This window comes from Myotis daubentonii, chromosome 1 (genome assembly GCF_963259705.1).
Source record: "Myotis daubentonii chromosome 1, mMyoDau2.1, whole genome shotgun sequence".
Lineage (NCBI taxonomy): Eukaryota > Metazoa > Chordata > Mammalia > Chiroptera > Vespertilionidae > Myotis > Myotis daubentonii.
Genome location: NC_081840.1, coordinates 204,608,419 through 204,630,335, shown reverse-complemented (window position 1 = coordinate 204,630,335; position 21,917 = coordinate 204,608,419). Strand labels below are relative to the sequence as shown.

Below are 21,917 nucleotides of genomic sequence, written 5' to 3'. Positions count from 1 at the left end.
GAGATAGCTAAATAGCCCCTGAAGAATCAGACTCCTAAGTCATTTATTCATATAAATAACATTTGCAGTATTTTGAATGATATTTTTTATCAATAACTTGGGTCACTCAATCTTCAAAACTAAAATTTATGTACATAGGTAATTTATTATTTTACAACTGCTATGTTTGTCTTATTGTTGCTTCTTTTCCATTGTCACTACCACTTCAAGACTGTGCTATGTCACACAATCAGTCATGCCAATCTATATTATATTCTGCCTTTGGTGATCTCACCATCCAATACATTCTAATTATTTTCGGCCCATATCTGTTCTAGTTCTCTATATCATCCTGGCACTTCCAAACTAAGCTTCTTACTATTCCCGAGACAAATCTGTTTAAAGAAAGCAATACATTAGCGGTGCCCTGGGGTCTACTGAGGGAAACACTAGTGGATGAGCTTTGGACACATGCCTGATCATCATTTGAAACCATTTATCAATCCCATGCTCTGCTGATGAAACACCTAATTATTTTTGCTTATGAATCAAACCCTAGTCTATTCTCAGTTTTCTGATTTTTTTTCTCCAAAACTTATTTAGTGAGAGTGGAATTCCATTGTATACTTCAGTCCATTTCATAGGGTAACTCATGTTAGCCTCAGCTAATCCCTAATGTCTTAATATTCCATACTAATTAATTATCCAGGCTTTGCGTAAAAATAGTATCATAAAATACATGACATTTTACAATTCCAATGTTAACAAAATAATATGATTCTGAACAAAAGTGAGTTTTTTAAATAGATTTGTAGGTGATTCTAGACTGACCTTCAGGTTTCCATTTGTCTCTTACTTCACATTGGATAGATTTATCTAGCAAATGACCTTGGGAAATTCTTCTGGACTGCTTTGCAGTTTGTTTGCTAGGACTAAGTGCTCTCTACCTTCAGAACTAAACTCCCAAAGAGACTAGGACTCTCAAAGATCTCAAAGTGCTGGACAGCAGGTTTTCTAACACTCAACTAAATAGCTAGTACCTAAGCCCAAACTGTCCATTTCTTCCCATGAAAGGTCTTTCTCACATTTGCCCTAAAGAAAACAATAGATGTTGGAGTCCCTCTCCTGGGATCCAAACTCATGGAGCAAATAGTTCACTATCACCCAAGTGTGCCTTTCCAAAGGTCACTGAAAGTACAGGGGACCCAACTGCTGACCTCCTGCCTACAAGTTTCAACTTGCACCTAGTGATGCTTATTGGTATATCACCAACCTTTTACTACACTCTTCAAGAAAAGATGGTATTATAATTAACAGCTATTTTCAATTCTGTTTTTAGTATATACTCATGACATAATATAACATAGTTCAAATGGGTACTGAGCCAAAGAGTATCTTAAAACCCCCAAATATTGTAGTTATCAGGAAGATCCAAATAACATGACTGATTAATTTCCAGAATTAGGTTTCAGCATCTGTATTAAGAATTCCTATTGTATCCTTGAAAGACCAGGGATCCTTTAGAATGGTAAATACTTTGCTTAGAATCTTCCAGGTTCTTAGCTAGACTGCCAAAGATGTTGACCTTCAGATGCTAACCAAAAATATAATAAGGGGTCTACACTGCCCCAGAGTAGATGCTTTTCAAGTTACTTCGCTATTATTTGAACCAGGTACTTTTGCAAGATATTCTCAAAATCAATTACTCCCATTCTAGATTGCAGGAAGCCAAGGAGAATATGATTCATTAAGCATTGGCAACCTCCAATGGGATTGCATAACCCAAATGAAGTATTTGGCAGTGAAGTCACCCAAACTAGATCTTAAATGCTCTCTTTAACATTCATTGATTCATTATCAAAGTTAGATTCACCTCAATAATTTAGTTTAATGATATTTCTGATTTTCCCCACCCCATCTGACAGAATACATTAAAAATGAGTAAGTATGAGAAGACTGAGGAACAACTGAGGCTCCAAATTAAGTACCTAATACTAATACACAGAAGGACTGGCATCTTTGCCAGGAAGATAAGGAACTTATACAAAATTTGTGTATCCTTTTGTATGCATAGGACTTTAGAGCTTAAAGCAGATATACTTACTCTCAGAAAAGTGAGCTCCAGGCACCATGTCAATAGAGACAGCCCTTTCCTAGAGACTGTTCGTTTCGACTTTAAGAGGACCTTTTGATAGACAGCAACCATCAGAGAAGTTACCTCTATAATGAAAGATCAGTCTGAGGTGGTTTTCATTTGTGTAAATACAACAAACCAGGCAGGTGTGTCAGTCTGAAGGGCCAGTGCAATTGCTGGGGTTGTAATAAGTTGTTTAGACTGCATGTCACATGGGTAGGTCAAGTAGTCTAAAGGAGATACCTATACAGGACTAGAAAAGGGATTTAGGTTGAATGTATAGAACACATCTTGGAACGTGTCAATTGACAAGAACATACTTACTTAGCTAGTTACGATGGCTTCTTTCATAAAATGTCAAATGAACACTGTTATTATAGAAGTGCTGATGTTGAGAAAATCATGCATAAGTTTCCAGGTCTTTATACATGGTCTTTTGGAGCACACAACTCTAATTATAAGTCAGGTAATCACCACCTCCAACATTACTGTCACTTCATACATGTTTTTCAAGAAACAAAGAATGAATTCTAGTTCTGCAATTTAGTTGAGGGATTCCTACTTTGAGTTAGCTCGCCAAAGGTAAGCCAGAAGGGTTTCTAACCACAGGAGAGGCTGAAAACTAGGTTGTCACATTTAAAGTGTCTCATGCTTGAGTTATTCTGTAAAGAAGTTTTAGAAAAGGAAATTAGAGGACTATGGGACTTGCTTAAATTATCCCAAGAACTATCTGTAGTAAAATTACTGGAACTTTAGAGACTGATGAGCTTAAGGACTTAGTCCTATAAAACTGTGAAGTCCAATACCTGAGGGGAATTCTGGCAGGGCTTAAAATTAGGCTTCCAGAGAAACCTATCCAAAGATAAAAGGTACCTGGAGTAGTCTACCTTTCAATCCTATGTGCATTGAAAGGATTACTTTTACATGGTTTTAAATCAGCAATCATGTGTGTGGCAAATAACTTTCTATATTTCATTACTAGAGGCCTGGTGCACAACATTTGTGCACTTGCGGGAAGGGGAGGGTCCCTCAGCCCAGCCTGTGCCCTCTCACAGTCAGACATCCTTAGAGCTGCTGCAGAGGCAGGAGAGGCTCCTGCGATCACTGCTGAGCTTGCCAGCCGTGAGCCCGGCTTCAGGCTGAGCAGCACTCGCCCTGTGGGAGTGCACTGACCACTGGGGGCAGCTCCTTTGTTGAGCATCTGCCCCCAGATGGTCATTGTGTGTCATAACGACTGGTCATTTGGCTGGTCAGTCAATTTGCATATTAGCCTTTTTTGGACTGTGCTGATAATTTCTCTATTCCTTACATACTCAGCAAAAAAAAGGGCAAATTGAGTCAGAGATTCATTGAAAAAAATGCCATGTTGCCCTCTAGAAGAGGGTTGCTAGATAAAATATTTTGGATACATTTATACTAAAAATTTATTCATTGTTTATCTAATATTCTAATTTAATCAGGCATCCTATATTTTTATTTGTAAAATAAATATTTATCTGATGTAGTCCCAGTTATTTTCTTAGTTTCCTTAGCCCTAGGAGATATATCGATAAACATATTGATATGAGAGATGTCTGAGATTTTGCTGCCTATGGTTTCTTCAAAGACTTTGATGGTTTTATGACTTACATTTAAGTCTTTTAATCCATTTTCAGTTTATTCTTGTGTCTGGTGTAAATTGGTCTAGTTTCATTTTTTTTTTTTGCATGTATCTGTCCAATTTTCCCAACACCATTTATTAAAGAGACTGTCTTTACTCTGGTGTATGTTCTTGCCTCATTTGTCAAATATTAATTGAGCATAATGGCTTGGGTCTATTTCTGGGGTCTCTGTTGATCTATAGGCCTGTTCTTGTGCCAGTACCAAGCTGTATTGATTACAGTGGCTTTTTGTATAACTTGATATCTGGTATTGTGATCCTCCGACTTTGTTCTTCCTTCTCAAGACTGATGTGGCTATAAGGGGTCATTTTTTGGTTCCATATAAATTTTTGGAGATTTGTTCTACATCTGTGAAATATTGTCAATATTTTAATAGGGGTTGCACTGAATCTGTAGATTTCTTTGGATAGTATGGACATTTTAATGATGATGTTTCCACTGTAATACTGGCTGCATATGGACAAGAACTAGAAGTTGCTGTTCTCTCACAACTTACTGAGATCCTTCTCTGAAGGCCTTGGAGCTTGTTTGTGAGCCTTTTAAAAGAGGGTGGTTGCCCTAGCTGGTTTGGTGCAGTGTATAGCAGGGGTGGGCAAACTTTTTGACTCGAGGTCCACAATGGGTTCTTAAACTGGACCGGAGGGCTGGAACAAAAGCATGGATGGAGTGTTTGTGTGAACTAATATAAATTCAAAGTAAACATCTACACTAATTAAAGAGAAAAATGTTAATTGGCATACAATGCTACCCTTTTCATTGGCTAATCAAGGCTATATGCAAATTAACTGCCAACAAGATGGCGGTTAATTTGCATATGTAGGCACAATGCAGGGAGGCGAAAGGGAAAGCAGGAAGAAGCCCCCCGCCACTGACAGTGATTGGAAACCCAGGGGGGAGCTAAGAGCTGGGGGGCAGGGCAAAGGCGGCCTTGGGGCCGCCTTTGCCGTGCCCCCCAGCCATGATTGGAGAATCAGGTGCCTTTTCCGCCCTGGCCAGTGATAGCAGGAAGTAGGGGTGGAGCCAGCGATGGGAGCTGGGCAAGGTCGAAGCTGGCAGTCCCGGGAGCTAGGGGTCCCTTGCCTGGGCCTAAAGCGGAGTCCGCGATCGCGGGGCCGCTGCAGCTGCGGGTCCCCGCTGCCCGGGCCGGATGCCTAGGCCAGAGGCATTAGGCCTGGGCAGGGGCGGAGCTTGCAACCGCAGGGAGCTGGGGGTCCCCTGCCCAGGCCTGAAACCTCTGCCGGAGGCCTCAGGCCTGGTCAAGGGGCCGATCCGGTGATTGGTGATCGGAGGGTGATGAGGATCAACTCCTCTGGCCGAGGCATCAGGCCTGGGTGGGGGGCAGAGCCGGGGATTGGGGGGATATGATGGTCCCCTTGCCCAGGCCTGAAGCCTGGGTCAGAGGCGTCAGGCTTGGGCGGGGGGTGGAGCAAGCGATCAGAGGGAGATGGGGGTCCCCTGCCCAGGCATGATTCCTGGGCCAGAGGCCACAGGCCTGGGCGGGGGTCAGAGCCAGTGATCGGGGGGAGATGGGGGTCCCCTGTCCAAGCCTGACACCTCTGGCGGAGGCGTCAGACCTGGGCAAGGGGCCGATCAGGCGATCGGAGGGTGATGGGGGTCTACGCCTCTGGCCGAGGCATCAGGCCTGGGCAAGGGGCAGAGCCAGCAATCGGAGGGGTCTGGGGGGTCCCCTGCCCAGGCCTCGGAGGGGTCTGGGGGGTCCCCTGCCCAGGCCTGACGCCTGGGCCAGAGGCATCAGGCCTGGGCTGGGGGCAGAACCAGTGATGGGGGGAAATGAGGGTCCCCTGCCCTGGCCTGACGCCTCTGTCAGAGGCGTCAGGCCTGGGCAAGGGGCCGATCCTGCGATTGGAGGGTGATGGGGGTCAACGCCTGAGGGCTCCCAGTATGTGAGAGGGGGCAGGCTGGGCTGAGGGACACTCCCCCTCTCCCCACACCCAGTGCACGAATTTCGTGCACCGGGCTCCTAGTTATTACATAAAAGGGTACGGTCTTTTTTTTTTTTTTAGTTTTATTCATTTCAAACGGGCCGGATCTGGCCCGCGGGCCGTAGTTTGCCCACGGCTGGTATAGAGCATTGGCCTGCAGATTGAAGGGTCCTGGGTTAGATTCTAGTCAAGGGCACATTACCAGGTTGCAGGCTTGATCCCCAGTAGGGGGCGTGCAGGAGGCAGCAGATCAATGATTCTCTCTCATTATTCATGTTTCTCTCTCTCTTTCCCTCTCCCTTCCTCTCTGAAATCAATTTAAATAAAAATAAACAAATTAAAGTGAGTAGCAGACTCAGGATTTTGCTTCATTTTGCCTTTTAGATTTAGTGTATGGAGACAAAGAATGATTCAACCTCAGCTCAGACAACAGGTCATAAGTAAGAAGTTAAAAGAAGTGCCAGACAAGAAAAAGGAACATTGAGGGAAAGCAATTAAACCTCAATTATACAGAATAAGTGGTTAAAGAATAACATGTTACCATTCTTTGCTAGAGTCTATTTTGATGGGTATGTGTATGGATGGACAACAGAAAGAATAAGAAAGGAACCAACAGTTATTTAAATGTTTACCAAGAGCCAGGCATTCTGCTATGCGATTTGCATGAATTATTTTATTCCGTTCTAAAAACACTTTGAGGTACAGGTAGAATCATTATCCTCTTTCTGTTGATGAGGACATTGGGACTGCGGATTTAAGTATAGCTACAATGCAAATAGCCAAGCTTAGGTTCACATTTCCCTCATCAATCCCCTAAGTCTATGACCTCTCCCCTACCACAAGCTGAATAAACTCAGTATCAACATTTTCACTGTACATTTTCTTCTGTCATTCTTTAATTAGGCAACTTTAATTCACTAGCTAGGGCTCTAAACACTCTGAATAATTATATAATCAAGGCATGATCCTAGGTCACAAAGTATATAGCACTTTCTGAAATACTTTCCCCTCTTAAGAAAACATGATGAGTTAAAGCAAAAATAGCACAAAGGGCTTAAAGTCGGGTTGTAGTGTCAGGCTCAGTGAAATTTAAAGAAAAACAAGAAGATGGAGGAAAAGCAAGCCTCAAACTGGGGCAGCTGAAAGAGGACATATTCTCTAATCATATCAGTAGTTTGGAGCTTTGCTATTGAGAAGAGTTGGAGCGTCACCCTATCCAGACCCTCTTCAAACATGTTTTTCCCTAAGCTTCAGATCTTGCTTTGTATGAGACATTTGAATAAAGCTTTGAACCTACGCATTTCTCAGCAGAACATAGGAAAGACCTAATTAGAAATTTAAATTTCAGAAACACTAAAAATTGCAAAAGAGTTTTTTGGGTTTTTTTTGCAAAGTACTGCGTGGTGGCTTCCAGTGCATCTTGTTATGCCCCTTCCAAGGGGTAACTTGCACTGACATCCATGCAGGAATGGATTGTTTGAAAACATCCAGAATGGCTGGACAAGTGAGAATGAGTGGAGAGAAAACTTGTATGTCAATTCTCAATAGTTCAATGCCCCTGTATGTATTCAGTCACCTTTATCGAATCAACTGACATTAATCTCAGCACATGCAGGAGAAAGCAGAAAGAATGTTCGTTAGCATTTTTTATTGAAGGTCTGCTATGTTCAGAATATTGCAGTGAATTGTAAAGAATACTTTGCACGAAGACAGACTCCTAGACTTTAAGCATCTTTCAGTGGAATGGAAAACCAAAATAACAGAAATGTGCTTATTACTATGATCAATGAGTGCACACATTTTGTTATCATCGAAAAGTACCAATGATGGCATCTCAGTCTTATCTGTGCCATAGACACAAACCCTTGGCTCTGTGCTAACCATTTCAGACATGCCATTGTGGATAGCACACATTTTGTTTTAGTTACTCATTTGGCTGTGTTTCTTCCACAGACACTGAAAGTTTCAAAAACAAAGACACCATTATTTCTACCTATTAATATAATATATGGTGTTTTATATAATGGGTATTCAACAAGTATTTTTGAATAAATGACTAAAATAAATGTTTTCAGAGTCACTCATTAGACATGTTCACACTTACCTCAAATTTTGCCCTTTTTAAAAACAAAACCTTTAAAAAACATATTAGCTTCATTTGGCTGACAAGTGACAGAGTTTCTTGCATAATACAAATATTAAATGACGACTTCTCATAGCAAAAAACTATAAAATGAGGGTGATTCTGAGAACTCCCAAATCCACCTTTATTCATCAAAAGCCCCTTTTGTGACACCACTTGAGGATCACACCCCTTTCATTGGTTCTTCATATGTGAATTAAGCAGCTTTGCTAAGGGCTAGAAGTAGAGTAGCACCTCAATCTCAAGGAATTTATAGCCTGGAGGTAGAGAAAGCAATAAAAGCAACAAATAAAAATGTAACCATGGTTAAATGCTAAAGTAAAGCAGAGCTGTGTCAAGAAATCCCAATCTAGTCCCAAATAGGGATTAAAATATACAAGGCCAAATTCCAGATCTTGCCTAAATGCCTTCATTCCAACAGGCAATTGCACCATTTCTTCAAGGCAGACTGTTAGGTACTCAGACTAAAATAATTCTCTAACTAATTTGATGATTTGGTTTCTGCTAAAACATAAAAACAGTTAAGCAGTATATCTCAAAGAGTAGTCAATCTTAAGGTAAAAGTCAAGATTTATATTCAACAGTCCACGGCACAGTCAACCACAATTAATACAGTTGAAGCCTGGGAATCTGAATTTTAACAAGTTCTTCAAGTAGGTTTTATGCATACTAAGGTTACAGTCACTACCTTATGCTGACCTTGTTTACCTGAAAACCACCTCTGAGTTACCACCTGGTTGTTTTAGTTGACGCTCTTTTGTTCTGAATTCAACTCAAATACAGATTGTCAATTAATTATTTTTAACAAGGTGTCACATAACCTCAATAGAAAATCATGAGGTAGAAGTCATGAGAGGCACTTGGAATGATGCACTAGAGAGAATTCAGTCCCTTTCACCACAGAAAATAATGTTAGCATAAATAATTCCTTTGGACAGAAATTACTTTTCAAGAAAAAAACAACAACCATGAACTCTATTTGGCAGAAACAGTTTTTGAAGTTTTCAGTAAATCCCAAACTAACCTTAAATATATTTGATCTTACATTTTACAGCCTTTAGGTGAACTGACATAAATTAGGACACAATGCAATAAGCAACAAGAGTGATCATATGCAGCAGTGTTTTTAGTGACACAACAACTGGACTTGGAGATATGTATACCATGAAAACAGAAAATAGAAGAAGCTGCTGTAACCTTTTTAATGTCAAAGTAGTTTTAAGACTAAGAAAAGTTATCTGATATGAGGAGGAACATCACATAATTACAGAGGGATCAATTCTTTGAGAATATGAAACAATTCTAAATGTACAGGAAGCTAACAAAAGAACTTCAAATATATTAGATAAAGACTGATAGAGATGAAAGGAGAAAATTAAAAATCCACAATTATAATTGTAAACTTCAACACTCTTCTCTCAGTAATAGACAGAAAAATTAATCAGGAAATTTTTAAGTATAGAAATAACTTGAATATCACTATAAACCATCCGGCCCAAATTGAAATTTATAAAATAATTCACCAAACAACAGCAGAACACAAATTTTTCTCAAGTGCACATGTGACATTTAAAAAATACCATATCCTGGTCCATATATTTAGTTTTAAAAAACTTAAAAAGTACAAATAAAAACAAAGTACATTTTCAGACTATACGGGGAACATCAAATGATCATTTCATCACTACTTTTTTCCCCTCTGAAGAGAACATATTTATTTTTTCATATGTGTGACATGCTGCCAAGACTCATCTTTTTTAAAATCAAAAAACTATGTCAAGAATCATAATTCAGTTTTGTTGAACATTATGCAATAACAATGTCTCTCAATTCATAACAATCATTTGGTGACCATGGAGTAAGTATATATCATGGTGTCTATAAATAATCTATTTACAAATCCTTGGAAGAACTCTTTCTCTACCTCAACATGCACCCACTTTTACTAGTACTCTTTTGCAAAAAATGTTAACACCTATATTTACATATGAAAAAAGGTGGCATTACAAATACACATAAAAAGATGGATTTTTTCAATAAAAGATGTTAGGGCCACTAGTTTGCCAATTTGATTGCTTTCATGCATCTTTCTTTCACAAGTATTTTACTCTAATTATTATTATTCCAACACTATTCTTTTTCCCCTTGATTATGACTCTACCTCATCAGTTCAACAGTATAAATCCTCAATGACTCAAAGATTTAAGTATATGAAATGAATCTTCATAAAATTATTAAAGGAAGCCATGAAAAAATTTTAAAATAATCTAGAGGCAATACTGTTCATTAAACACATATTTTTTAAAGGTAATTTCTTTAAAAAATGTAATGAATGGCAAAATCCTATAGGAATAATATCAAAAGACAAGCAAATTAAAAATGTAATGGCAACTAATACCATAAACAATGTACAAATCTCCAAATCTTTCCAAAAAATCCCTGAAAAAATGGGCAAGTATATAAACTTCTAATAATTTCTCAAAATGAAAATATGAATAATTCTTAAACATGAAAATATTCTCAATCATAATAAGAGAAATAAAAATCAAAATCATATTGAAAACATCTCCTTTTTTCCCCCTCAACAGATTGGTAAAGATTCAAAAAATTGAAAACACTGTGTTGATGAAGCATGGTGTAAAAAAATGGGTATTCTCATATATTGCTAGTGGAAATGTGTATGACATTATAACTTAAAATTTGGAAGCATCTACCAAAATTACAAATGCACATAATTTCTACTTTAATGTATACTTGCACATAGACACAACTGTAGTACAAAGCTATTTGTTGCAACATTGTTTATGGTAGCAAAATTAGCAAACCAAATGTTCTTCTAGTTTGTAAACATCCTATATGAAAATGGATTGCTTTCAAAGTCATAAAAAAATGCAGTAACTGTTTTGAGATACACAAACACAACTTTTTTATTCTCAACCACAGTTTATATTCAGTACAATTCTGCACCAATTTCAGATGTACAGCAAAGTGGCCAGAAACCATGCACTCTACAGTTGAACATTATGAAATGTTCTACAGTTGAACGTTATGAAATGTTATACAGAGTGGTTCCCCTGCTGACCCAAGTACCCACCTGGCACCATACCCAGTTATCTCTACACTAGAGGCCTGGTGCATGAAATTTGTGCATGGGGGGCAGGAGTCTCTCAGCCTAGCCTGCACTCTCTTGCAATCTGGGACCCCTCGGGAGATGTTCGACTGCCTAAACAGGCAGTCGGGCCCTCTCGCAATCCAGGACTGCTGGCTCCTAACTGCTCGCTGCCTCCCTGCCTGCCTGATTGCCCCTAACCACTCTGCCTCCCTGTCTGATCACCCCTAACTGCTCGCCTGCCTGCCTGATCGCCCCTAACCGCCTCTGCTTTGGTCCCCACAGCTTAGTCTAGAACAGTGATGGCGAACCTATGACATGCGTGTCAGAGGTGACACGTGAACTCATTTTTTTGGTTGATTTTTCTTTGTTAAATAGCATTTAAATGTATAAAATAAATATCAAAAATATAAATCTTTGTTTTACTATGGTTGCAAATATCAAAAAATTTCTGTATGTGACAGGGTACCAGAGTTAAGTTAGGGTTTTTCAAAATGCTGACACGCCGAGCTCAAAAGGTTCGCCATCATTGGTCTAGAATGACACCTGGAAGGTCATTCGACTGTCCGGTCTAATTAGCATATTATGCTTTTATTATTAAAGATTATTGACAACATTCTCCATACTGCAATCTACATCTCTGGCTATTCTGCAACTACCTACTTGTACTGCTTCATCCTGTCACCTTTTCACCCCCTCCCCCCCCAAAATCCCTTCCCTCTGACAACTGCCAGTCTGTTCTCTGTATCCATGAGTCTGTTTTGTTTGTTTATTTTGTGCAGTAGATTCCACATATATGTAAAATCATATGGTTTATTTTAGCCTATGTCAATCTCCTAAATTATCTTTTACATACTGTCTCCAGACTAATAACTATTATGATGGAAGTTTTAATCTCTTCATTATAAATTGAAATACTGAAAAATACTTTTAGCAAATGAGATTTAAAATACTCTTTTTAAAATAAAATATGCGTGAAAACTCTAGTTATCTAGAAATTTCTGATTTCCTTTAGTGATATAAAGTGGCAAATGATACACACACAAAAACAATATTGGACAATTCCATTACAAATAAATAACTATACATTTTCAATTTTTATACCTTTACAGTACTATAGAATGAGAAATCTGCTTCAGAGTATAAATAAAATATATATAAAATATATTTTTTCCAAATCCAAAAAAATATTTATCAATGATTGATATTAAGCAACAGAAAATAAGCATTAGTTGAAGAAAACTTTCAACAATGATTGAGTCACAAAGGAAATTCAACTCAACTTTGATCAAAGATCCAAGTAATTAGAAAACTGTTCAAAAGGCATTCTATTTAACCAAGTTTTTCACGCTGCGATTTAGTTATAAAAAATATATTTTTTCGTTATAAAAAATATCTGCACTACATTTTCCAAACATTCTATTTCCTAACAGATCATCTTTTTAGTAATGCCCACTATTGGTTATTTGGTTGTCATTCTTTATTGACACTTGAAGGAAGATGTGAGTTTAGTAACCAACCTTAGAAAAAAAATTTGAATTTTTTCAAATTGTCCCTGGCTTCTAATTCATACTGCATTAATTAATCTGCTCAGGCAGCTATAACAAAATATCATAGCCTGGGTTGCTTACACAAGAGAAATTTATTTCAGAGTTCTGGAGCCTGAGAACACTGAGATCAAAGTGCTGGCCAATTTGGTTCCTAGTGAGAGCTCTCTTCCTGGCTTGTAGAGTGTCCAATCTGGTTGTGTCTTCACAGAGAACTCTAGTCTCGTCCTCTTGTTCTATTATTTATAGCTATAATTTTTGTAATACTAATTCCATTATGGATGTTCCACCATCACATCCTCATCTAAACTTAATTACCTCCTAAAAGCCCCACCTCCTGATATCATCATATTGGAAGTCAGGATTTCAACACATGAACTTTGGGGAAACAAACATTCAGCCCATAACACATACTTTGCAATTATATTTAATATGAAGTCAACACAGAACCTTAACCACATTTCTAGGAATCATCTCATCATAACAATTGTCACTCTGCACAATTTTACTGAATATTTTTTAATGTTCTCATATACTGGTATTCATGGTTCTCACCTGGGGAGCCTGTGCAACATAAAAATGAGATCTAATCCAAACATATAAATATAGATATAAGTTATTGAAAACAACTTGATTGCCATCATAGTAGTTATTAGTCTTGAGACAGTATGTAAAAGAGAATTTAGAAGACTGACATAGGCTAAAATAAACCATATGGTTTCTCTATACATTCTAACTACTGGCAGAAAAAGAAATCTCTCCCTATGTAACTTATGAGGATATTAGAAAGTAAGGGAAAAAAACTCACCACTTAAATCAAACTCCTTTGCAAATTCATAGCTGTTTCTTGATTATTATATGTCCTTGATCTCTTTTGGAAATCTAATGCAATCATCAAGTTATATTCATCAAATATTAATAGTTCACTATAAGCATACACTTTTTTATAAAAGTCAGGAATGTATGATTTTGGAAAGAGAATTCATTATCAGGATGAGAGGGGACTCTTACAAAAGTAATGACAAATATCCAATAAGGGTTTTTTGGTAACATTCTGCTTTATGTGTTCTTATACTGCCTCATGCTGTCTGTTGCCACATTTCAGAAATACCAAAGAACAACGTAATGTATGGAGAACAACAATAATATTAATAAACCATTTCATTATTTATAAGTGAAGAAAGGTCCAAAATGTCAGAACTCCTCATTTTGAAAGACTGAAGTAGAAATATTATAAAGAATACACAGATAAGGTGAACATGGATATTTACTAAATCCTAGATGCCGAGAAAGTAAATCTGGTAAGTAATATCCTCTTTGAAAGTACATTACTATGTTTCACAGATGAAGCAAAGCAGCCAAAAACTACAAGCAAAACAGTTTCAAAAAAAATTTAGGTGAGTTAAGCATTCTACATCAGCATCAAATTACAAAGGAAAGTTAAATTGTATTTAGGTCCCTCTTCTATGGCATTTGACATCATGCAAGATAATTTATGCAGCCTCAGAGGTAGCATTTTCAAAGTGAAAAAATCATGAATGTACTACCTATATGTGTTACATTGAAAATAATTTTGATAATGTATACTACTTTTTATTATTATACATACATATAGACTATGTAATCTATCTCAAACAGAAAAATATATAAAATGCAAAAACTTGCAGAAAACCACTAAAATTTAATTATGATTAGCACCCCTCATTAGATGAAGAGTATAGATGGAATATAATCATAGAAGCAAAAAACACCTGTTATCTATGTTCGTTGTTCTCTGTTTTATCAGGAAAATTTGACTTGTACCATAGAAGATTATCTCTAACTTTCTATCAGACCCCACTGGTCATGAATCAAAACATATCTTAATCCATTAATCCTGGATAGAGTAAAAGTATGGAATATTTTGTGATTGCACAAACATGTCTTGATGTCTTTTGGTATTCATAGCTCTTTCAAGTGTGTGGTAAACTGGAGATGGTCAGTCATTATTAAAACCTGAATCATTGGCAGCTTTCCTTTTATTCATCTGTCACAGTTAGAAAAAATAGTAATGTGCTCAAATTTCCTTCTGTAGCTTATCCGGAGTCCTAAGAATTCTGAATGGCATTTGGCCCAGTCCCAGACATTTTATTCTACATTGATTTTGCTGTTCCTGGAGCCTCTTTCTTTCTTTTTTAATTCAAAATCTGTTCCCAAAATAATCACAAGATCAATCACTAAAATCAATGCCAATGTCCCTGGACCCTCTTTTTAAATCAGATTCTTTGAGCATTTAATGCCTTTTTAAACATCAACTGGTTATAAATTTTAAGCTTTATTTTGAGACCGTTTTCTTATTTTAACTCCTTTGAGTCTCTATGATTTTATAAATAGTGTCCTTATTATGGTCTGCTTCTGGCTTTCCTCACAGACATTGTGGAGAGTCCCGGAGCAGAGCAGCCTATTTTTTGAGCTCTCTTGAGGAGGCTTGTTCCCTATCCCTCTCTCACTGTGAGTTTGTTCAGGCTGATATTTTGATGTCTCCCTCAACTAACCCTGGCCTTTCAACCACTGAGCTTCAGTCTGCCTTCCTTGTTACAGCTCTTGGCTTTCTGCTTCAGTCTGTGTGTCAGTAGAATCCTTGGCAACTTGCTGTGTTGTTTCTTGCCCCTCTTCTCCACAGATTACTTTTCACCAATTTGTCTTTTCAAAGACAGCCTGTCAGCAGTTCAAGGTGTGGATTTTATCTCTGGCCTCCTAGACTGTTCATTTTAATTATTAGTAAGAGGCAGCAAGGCTGACACATAAAAGTAAGTGACCACCTACACTGTGTCTTTGAAAAGGCATAGGGTGCTTGAAATTCCAGATGAGAGATTCATTTCTCTGATTTCAAAAACATTAATATTTTAGGAAAGCTTGATCAAATAGCAAATACTCTCTTTTGCTTACCCTTATGTTTATCTGCATGCACTACTGTGTTGCTTGTACTGTATATTGTAATTAATGTTTCTGTGCCCCCATGAGACCGTAAGCCATTTGCATAGGAATGGTGTTCCAGTCCTGATATCTTAGGATCTAGGATAGTATATGGTGACAGTAGTTCTAAATACCTATAGGAGGTATTTAGACCTACCGGTTGTTGAGTCAACAAATATATAGTTGGAGAGGTCAGAAACTTAATGCATTTGTTTTAACTGTAATACTAATTAGTAACAATTAGTTTTTGAGTCACTTGAGGCAACAGAAAACCCAAATAACAATGGTTTAAACACAACATGGTAAACTTTTCTCATGTAATGAGAAGTCCAAAGGAAGGAAATTACTGGTATCCATTTGGAAGTTCAAGATGTCATGGCTAAACTCTCAGTAATAATCCTACCTTTTAATGTTGAAAGGTAACTGCTCCAGTTCTAGTCACCCTGTGTAAATTTCAGGAATGAAGAAGGGCCAAAAAGAAGATAAGGCAATATCTGTATCAAGAAAGCAAAACCTCTCCAGAAAGTCCATCAGATTTCTGTTCATATTTCACTGGACAGAATTATGACAGATTTTGTCTCCCATAGCAACAAGAAGGATGAGAAAATATGGGGCCTGTATCATATATTCTCATATTCTCTCTCTCTCTCTCTCTCTCTCTCTCTCTCTCTCTCTCTCTCTCTCTCTCGTTCTGTTACCATATTTCTCTCCCTCTTTTCTTTGCCTGCAGCAATATCTGGACTTCTCAAATAAGGAGAGGAGAATGAATATTGAGTGAACCATAATAAATCTCTGTCACAGAGGGGTACTGAGTATATGAATTCTGGGAGAGTCAATGTAAATGTAAATGAAAGATAGTCAATGTAAATGAGAGAGCATATGCTGTCAGCTAATGGTTGCTGCACTGTTCTGCCCAGTAATGGCTGACAGGAATGAAGCATTTGGATCTATAAGTTTTAAAGCCTAATGGAGAGATGAGTTTCACAGGAATTCTAATTCCATTCATCCTCTTCATGAGCTTCATAAATAAAGTTTTCCCAAGCATTTTCTATATATCTGGCAATACATAGAGTAATATATAGAGTAAAATAATACTTGCCATCAAACTGCCCACTTTAAATTGAACTTTGCAATAACAGAGCTGAACATAGGGTCTTGCACTGGTCCACTGAAGAGGCACTAACTCAGCCTATGTGTGTGCTTTGTGGAGTGGGAGTTTAGTTGGGAAAGAATTGTCCTAGAAGGAGAAAATGGAGCTCCCCAAATGAAGTGCAGAAGGGTGTTAGTGGCACAGAGAATTAACTGGTAAAGGCATGGGAAGGAAAAGAAAGTAAGAAGTATTCTGGGATTTATAATTTTTTCAGTGGTGCAAAGTACAGAATCCAAAGGGTGAGGATAATGGTAGTGAGCCAAATTAGAAGGGAAGTAAGCAAGAACCAAAGTGTTTTGAGAAAAAGACACTAAATGAATTAGTGTCAATGCTTTAGGAAAACTATATATTTAAGACTTGCTTTAAGAACATTTACTGCATATAGGTATCATTGGAGAGAGAATATAATTAAAGGACTATTCCAATTGTTCAGGTGAGAAATATGAGGGCCTAACCTAAAATGATATTATGAGGGCCTAACCCAAATGAAACATCAGGGCCTAACCCAAACTGATTCCACGGACATTACACAAATCTAAGTTAAAGAGCACATTCAAGAAATGTGTGTGTGTGTGTGTGTGTGTGTGTGTGTATGGGCATGGGAAAAAAGTGTAGAGGTGGGGCTAAAATGAAGGTAGAAAACTAAAATGACTTCCATTTTTTCACTCATTCATTGATTCAATGATGACTGAGCCAACCTTACTAAGGATAGTGTGTGCTTGGAGTAATGTACTACCCAATGTATTACCCAAGTAATACATACACTTGTCTGTATTAGTGCCTATACATCTGACCTAAGTATAACAGAAGTGAACCTCAACAAGAACATAGTTATTCAGCCATTGAAAATGAGGCCAAGGAACCAAATGCCATTCAATGTGCTCTTAAATCATGGTTGAACAGTCTACTCCTTAGAGCAAATTTCAAAGACCAAGGGAATAATATGAAACACCAGATTTTATTTAACAAAGTATAGGCCTGATCATGCCATGTTTCCATGGTGAGTTACTTAGTAGACTTCAAAACAAATTATTAACAAAATAAGGAACTTATTACATTGGCCTCTGTAGCAATTAAAAGAGTAAGATCTGATATGTAAAATATCAGGAAAAATTCTTAAACCCCAAGAAAAATGATGAAGGCTTCACAGAGCCAATTCAAGTAATTAGATACTTAAATAGAATAGCAAGGCACACAGGAACAGAGGCTAGGCCCAGGTCCAGAGAAAAACCAACAGAAATGGTAAGTTAGAAGCATGCAACAGTTTTTAAAATTAGCATTTTATTATCCTGCCTTTACATTATGCATAAAGGATCCTTAAGGTTCACTAACCCAATAGTCCTTGTCACTGCTGTTACCAGCTCAACCATGCTTTTAACAAGTGCTCTCTTAATGCACTGCCTGGTTTAAAAAAAAAAAATGTGTAGCAGAATAAATGCCCTAAAGTCACTCTGGTTTCTGGACATAAAGAACATCCCTATTAAAGAATCCATCTCCTCTTTTTCAAAATTTCTGTTTCCTCTATGTTTACACATTGGGAGATTATTTGACCTTAAGAACAATGAAATCAACAAAGTAGCAGAAATGAGTGTGATTAAAACAAATGCATAGCAGAATGGTGATGGTTCATTTTTAGTCGGAAAGACCATGATTAAAATCTTGGCTTTTGCACTTACCAGGTTTCTTACCCTCTCTAAGGCTTATCAATAAAGTAGAAATACTAGCACCTAGTTCACAGAACTGTTGTGAAAAGTAAATGTTCATGAGGCACTCAACCCCAAATCTGGCATATAGTAAGTGTTAAGTACATATTAATACAAAGGATGAGTTAACAGTATCCTGTGAAATAAGATTTGCATTTCATTTTACAGAAGAGATTGAATCTCTGAGAGGGTCATGGTGTTAGTAAAAATAAGAACTATTCAAACCCAGGTCTACTCTGGTAGGTTCACTGCTATGATTTTTTGTGTGTGTTTATTTTCTACATTTTAGAAGATATCCTTTCAATAAGTCAGGATTTAATACAAATACTGTACTGAGCTTACGGGTTCAGAATTAAATGAGAGTATGGAGAAGAAAATGAAAGTAAAAGCAGTGTATTGCAAACAGCTCAATATTATAAACATGCAAGTTATCAAGTTTAGAACATAAACCCTATGATAAATAGTCAAAACTATAAAGATAATTTAGTCTTGAGAAGAGACAGTAAAGGGAAATATAATAGCAATAACCAAATGTACAGAAATGCAGTTTAAAATATTATGCATACTTTTACTTTGTAAGGATGGTTTAATGATTCCCAAAGGACTAAAAATTAAATGCAAGGAAAAATGACAGTTATAAAGTAGGTACTGTGCTGCCAGTTTTGAATGAGTATCTATGGGGGTGGGGTCACTTAGGGGATAGATAAGAGCTCTATTTATGATTCGGGGATGAATTATGCTTACATTTGCAAGTTCCGAGGCTATGGGGAACTGCTGCGTTGTAAGAAAATCTCAAAACTTGGATTAATTTTTTCACACCATGAATATTTAAAAAAGAAAATGTAATGTTTGAATTTTCATGTTTAATTATTAAAGTGCCCATGAGTTTACCAAAAAAGGAAACCATGCACAGCAATTTGTCACTTAACAAAATTATTACCACCACAGAACTTGATTATCCTATAAAATTTTATCTCAGTATGTAATTTCACATTTACTAAGTGATATATTATTGGTTTTTAACCTAAAGATGATTACAAATTAGATATTCCCAAATTCTACTTTCAGGTTGACCACTGACTACAGATATAACTATGGATAAGGGCAAGAAAAAAATTAATTTATATTTATAGATAGTTATACATCATACTGACCAAATCAAACTAGCATTAAAAAAGATGCTTGTCACTATCTAATAGAAAAATGAGGTTTTAAAAACAATGTCTAAATTTCTCATAAACATATAATTTCTCATAAACATATGGTGTGATTGTATTCACACCAGGGGGCGATCTTAACACTGAAATGATGGATGACATTTTAAAACACGTGGTGGTTTCAGCTAGCCAAAATGAAGGGTTTTTTAAAAGCATGTAATACCTGCAACAAGAGCTCATCTCTCCAAAACTGTTGCCAGCATAACACAACTCCCTTTTCCTATCAAGTAAAACATTTTCTGCTGATAGGAAGTATCTTATTTTGAAAACATCTACCTATTTAGCCGGCATCTGTCTTATTCTTTCTGTGGTTGGGCTAATTCTGAATAATAAGTAAAGCACTTAAAATTGCACACAACTTTAAAAACTTGTTTTATCATCAATGTCATTTTTTATAAAATATCCTACCAGAATTTCAGGGGTTTTTTTCTTTCATTAAAAAAAAGAAAAAGAAAAGAAAAAGGATTCTCAAAGTTATCTAAAGCTGACACTTATAATTTGGCCACTATGGGCCTTTTTCATATTTTCTCATTACCTGGTAGAAATTCTGAAGCTCAGATGATCTCCAAAAGTTCAAGATGCAGAATCCTAAAAATATAATTAGAAAATTACTGTAAAAATTCAAGAAAATAGAAAAAGGCAAAAGACAAGTATGGGCTAAGTTACCCAGAAATGCAGGTAAATTACAAATGATACCTGCTTAAATAAACTTTAAGAAATAACTTAAAGTAGAAAGGAAAGAATGACAAAGTATGTGAAAAGAAGAAAAGATAGCTACACAACTTTCTGTAGTGGTAGAGAATGAGTTTATAAACTTTTCTCAAACATTATAGTTGAGGTCACTCCTTTTTTTTCTATCAGCTGCCTCCATGAGTCACCATCTACCCGTGCCCAAGTTCAAACAGACAATGTTCTGGCCATGGTTCACCTAATATGTATAGACAGTGGAGAGCTACCTATCCCTCATGAGTTCAAGGAAACAGTCATGAACCTTCCTATGTTTGTAAGCTAAATCAAATTAACAAGCACATTACTGTCTCAAATCCTGTTGATAGGGGGAAAAAATCATTTTATAACAAGAGTAACAGTATAAAGTAAAAATTCACCTGGAGAAAATAATAGATTAACTAGTTTAGACCTACGTGTATATGAATGATGGGATGTCATACCTATCCAGAAACATATTTTAACAGTTTTTGAGGATGTAGGGGAGAGGGAAGGAACAAAGAACATAGGATGAAAAAAAGATAGGCCATAGAGGAGAAAACTCCACAGAAAGTGTATGTTAGACTACCATTACCTGTGTTACTCCTTGATCTTTGGAGTGAAACAAGTACTGAAAGGTTCATTAAGGTATATGAAGCCTAGTTTGGTGAGAGGCAACATCTGACATGAAACAATCTGGCATATTGTAAAGAAAGCCATGTAGTTTCGATCAATAGCAAGACCAGAGAGTAGGCCCTGAGCAGTTGCTAAAAATTGCTAATAGAGTTTACTCCCCACTAGGACTAGAATGGTTGCCAGGTAGCCACCAATTGACCCATATTTTAGATTACATTTAATGCCACTTGAAGATAGGGATACTAACCAGAAACAGCAAAGTTGTTTAAAAGGTTCGATAAATTGGTTTTTGGATAGGAAAGAATAGAAAAGTCAAGGATGACACAAAGGTTTTTGATTGGACAACTGAAAGGATAAAGCTGCCAATAAGTGGAACTGTAAAAAAAAAGCAGGTTATTAGGGGAAGTAATTATATTGACTATGGATATGTAAATTTGGAGATGTCCATTAGACATACCCAAGAGGAACAATATAAAGTAAGCATTGACTGTATTGATGTGGAATTTAAATATGGTGGTCAAGCTTTTAAGTACAAAACTGAGCACTCTCCCTTCATTGACAGTATTTATATCCACAAGATACATAAATTGGGTGCAGACAGAGAAGAGATAGGGTGAAAGACTAGCCCTGGGATAGGTAGACTCCTGGGTGGCTCCATTATCCCAGCGTCCTGGTGGTCATGTCCTCCTATGAATCCCACTCCCTACTGTGTAGGCAGGACCTGTAACTTCTTTCTGACCAATAGAATACATGACAGGTTATATATGAATTACACTGTGTGATCACATTATTACATTATATAAGTTTTTCCTTCACTAGCTAACTTTTGTGAAGCCAGCAGCCAAGTTGAGAACCCACTTGGCAAAGAACTGAGAGCAGCTTCTAGAAACTGAGGGCTGTCTCTAGCTGACATCTTATAAGATCTCCAGCCCCCAACAAACAAGAAAACTAAGACCTCACTCCTACACCTTCAAGAAAATAAATTCTGCCAACAACCTAAGCTTGGAAATAAATCCTTCTCTAGCCAAGCACTCA

General features: G+C 37.1%; 1 protein-coding gene across 1 annotated transcript in view; it reads right to left on the bottom strand.

Annotated features, from left to right (window-relative positions):
* The window catches only part of LOC132227476 (cytochrome c oxidase subunit 7B2, mitochondrial), a 98,533-nt gene that overhangs the window by 38,742 nt on the left and 37,874 nt on the right, over window positions 1–21,917 (bottom strand). The window contains exon 2 of the mRNA XM_059682621.1: window positions 20,077–20,129. The gene's annotated coding sequence lies outside the window, so the exon portion shown is untranslated. The remainder of the gene's footprint in view (window positions 1–20,076; window positions 20,130–21,917) is intronic.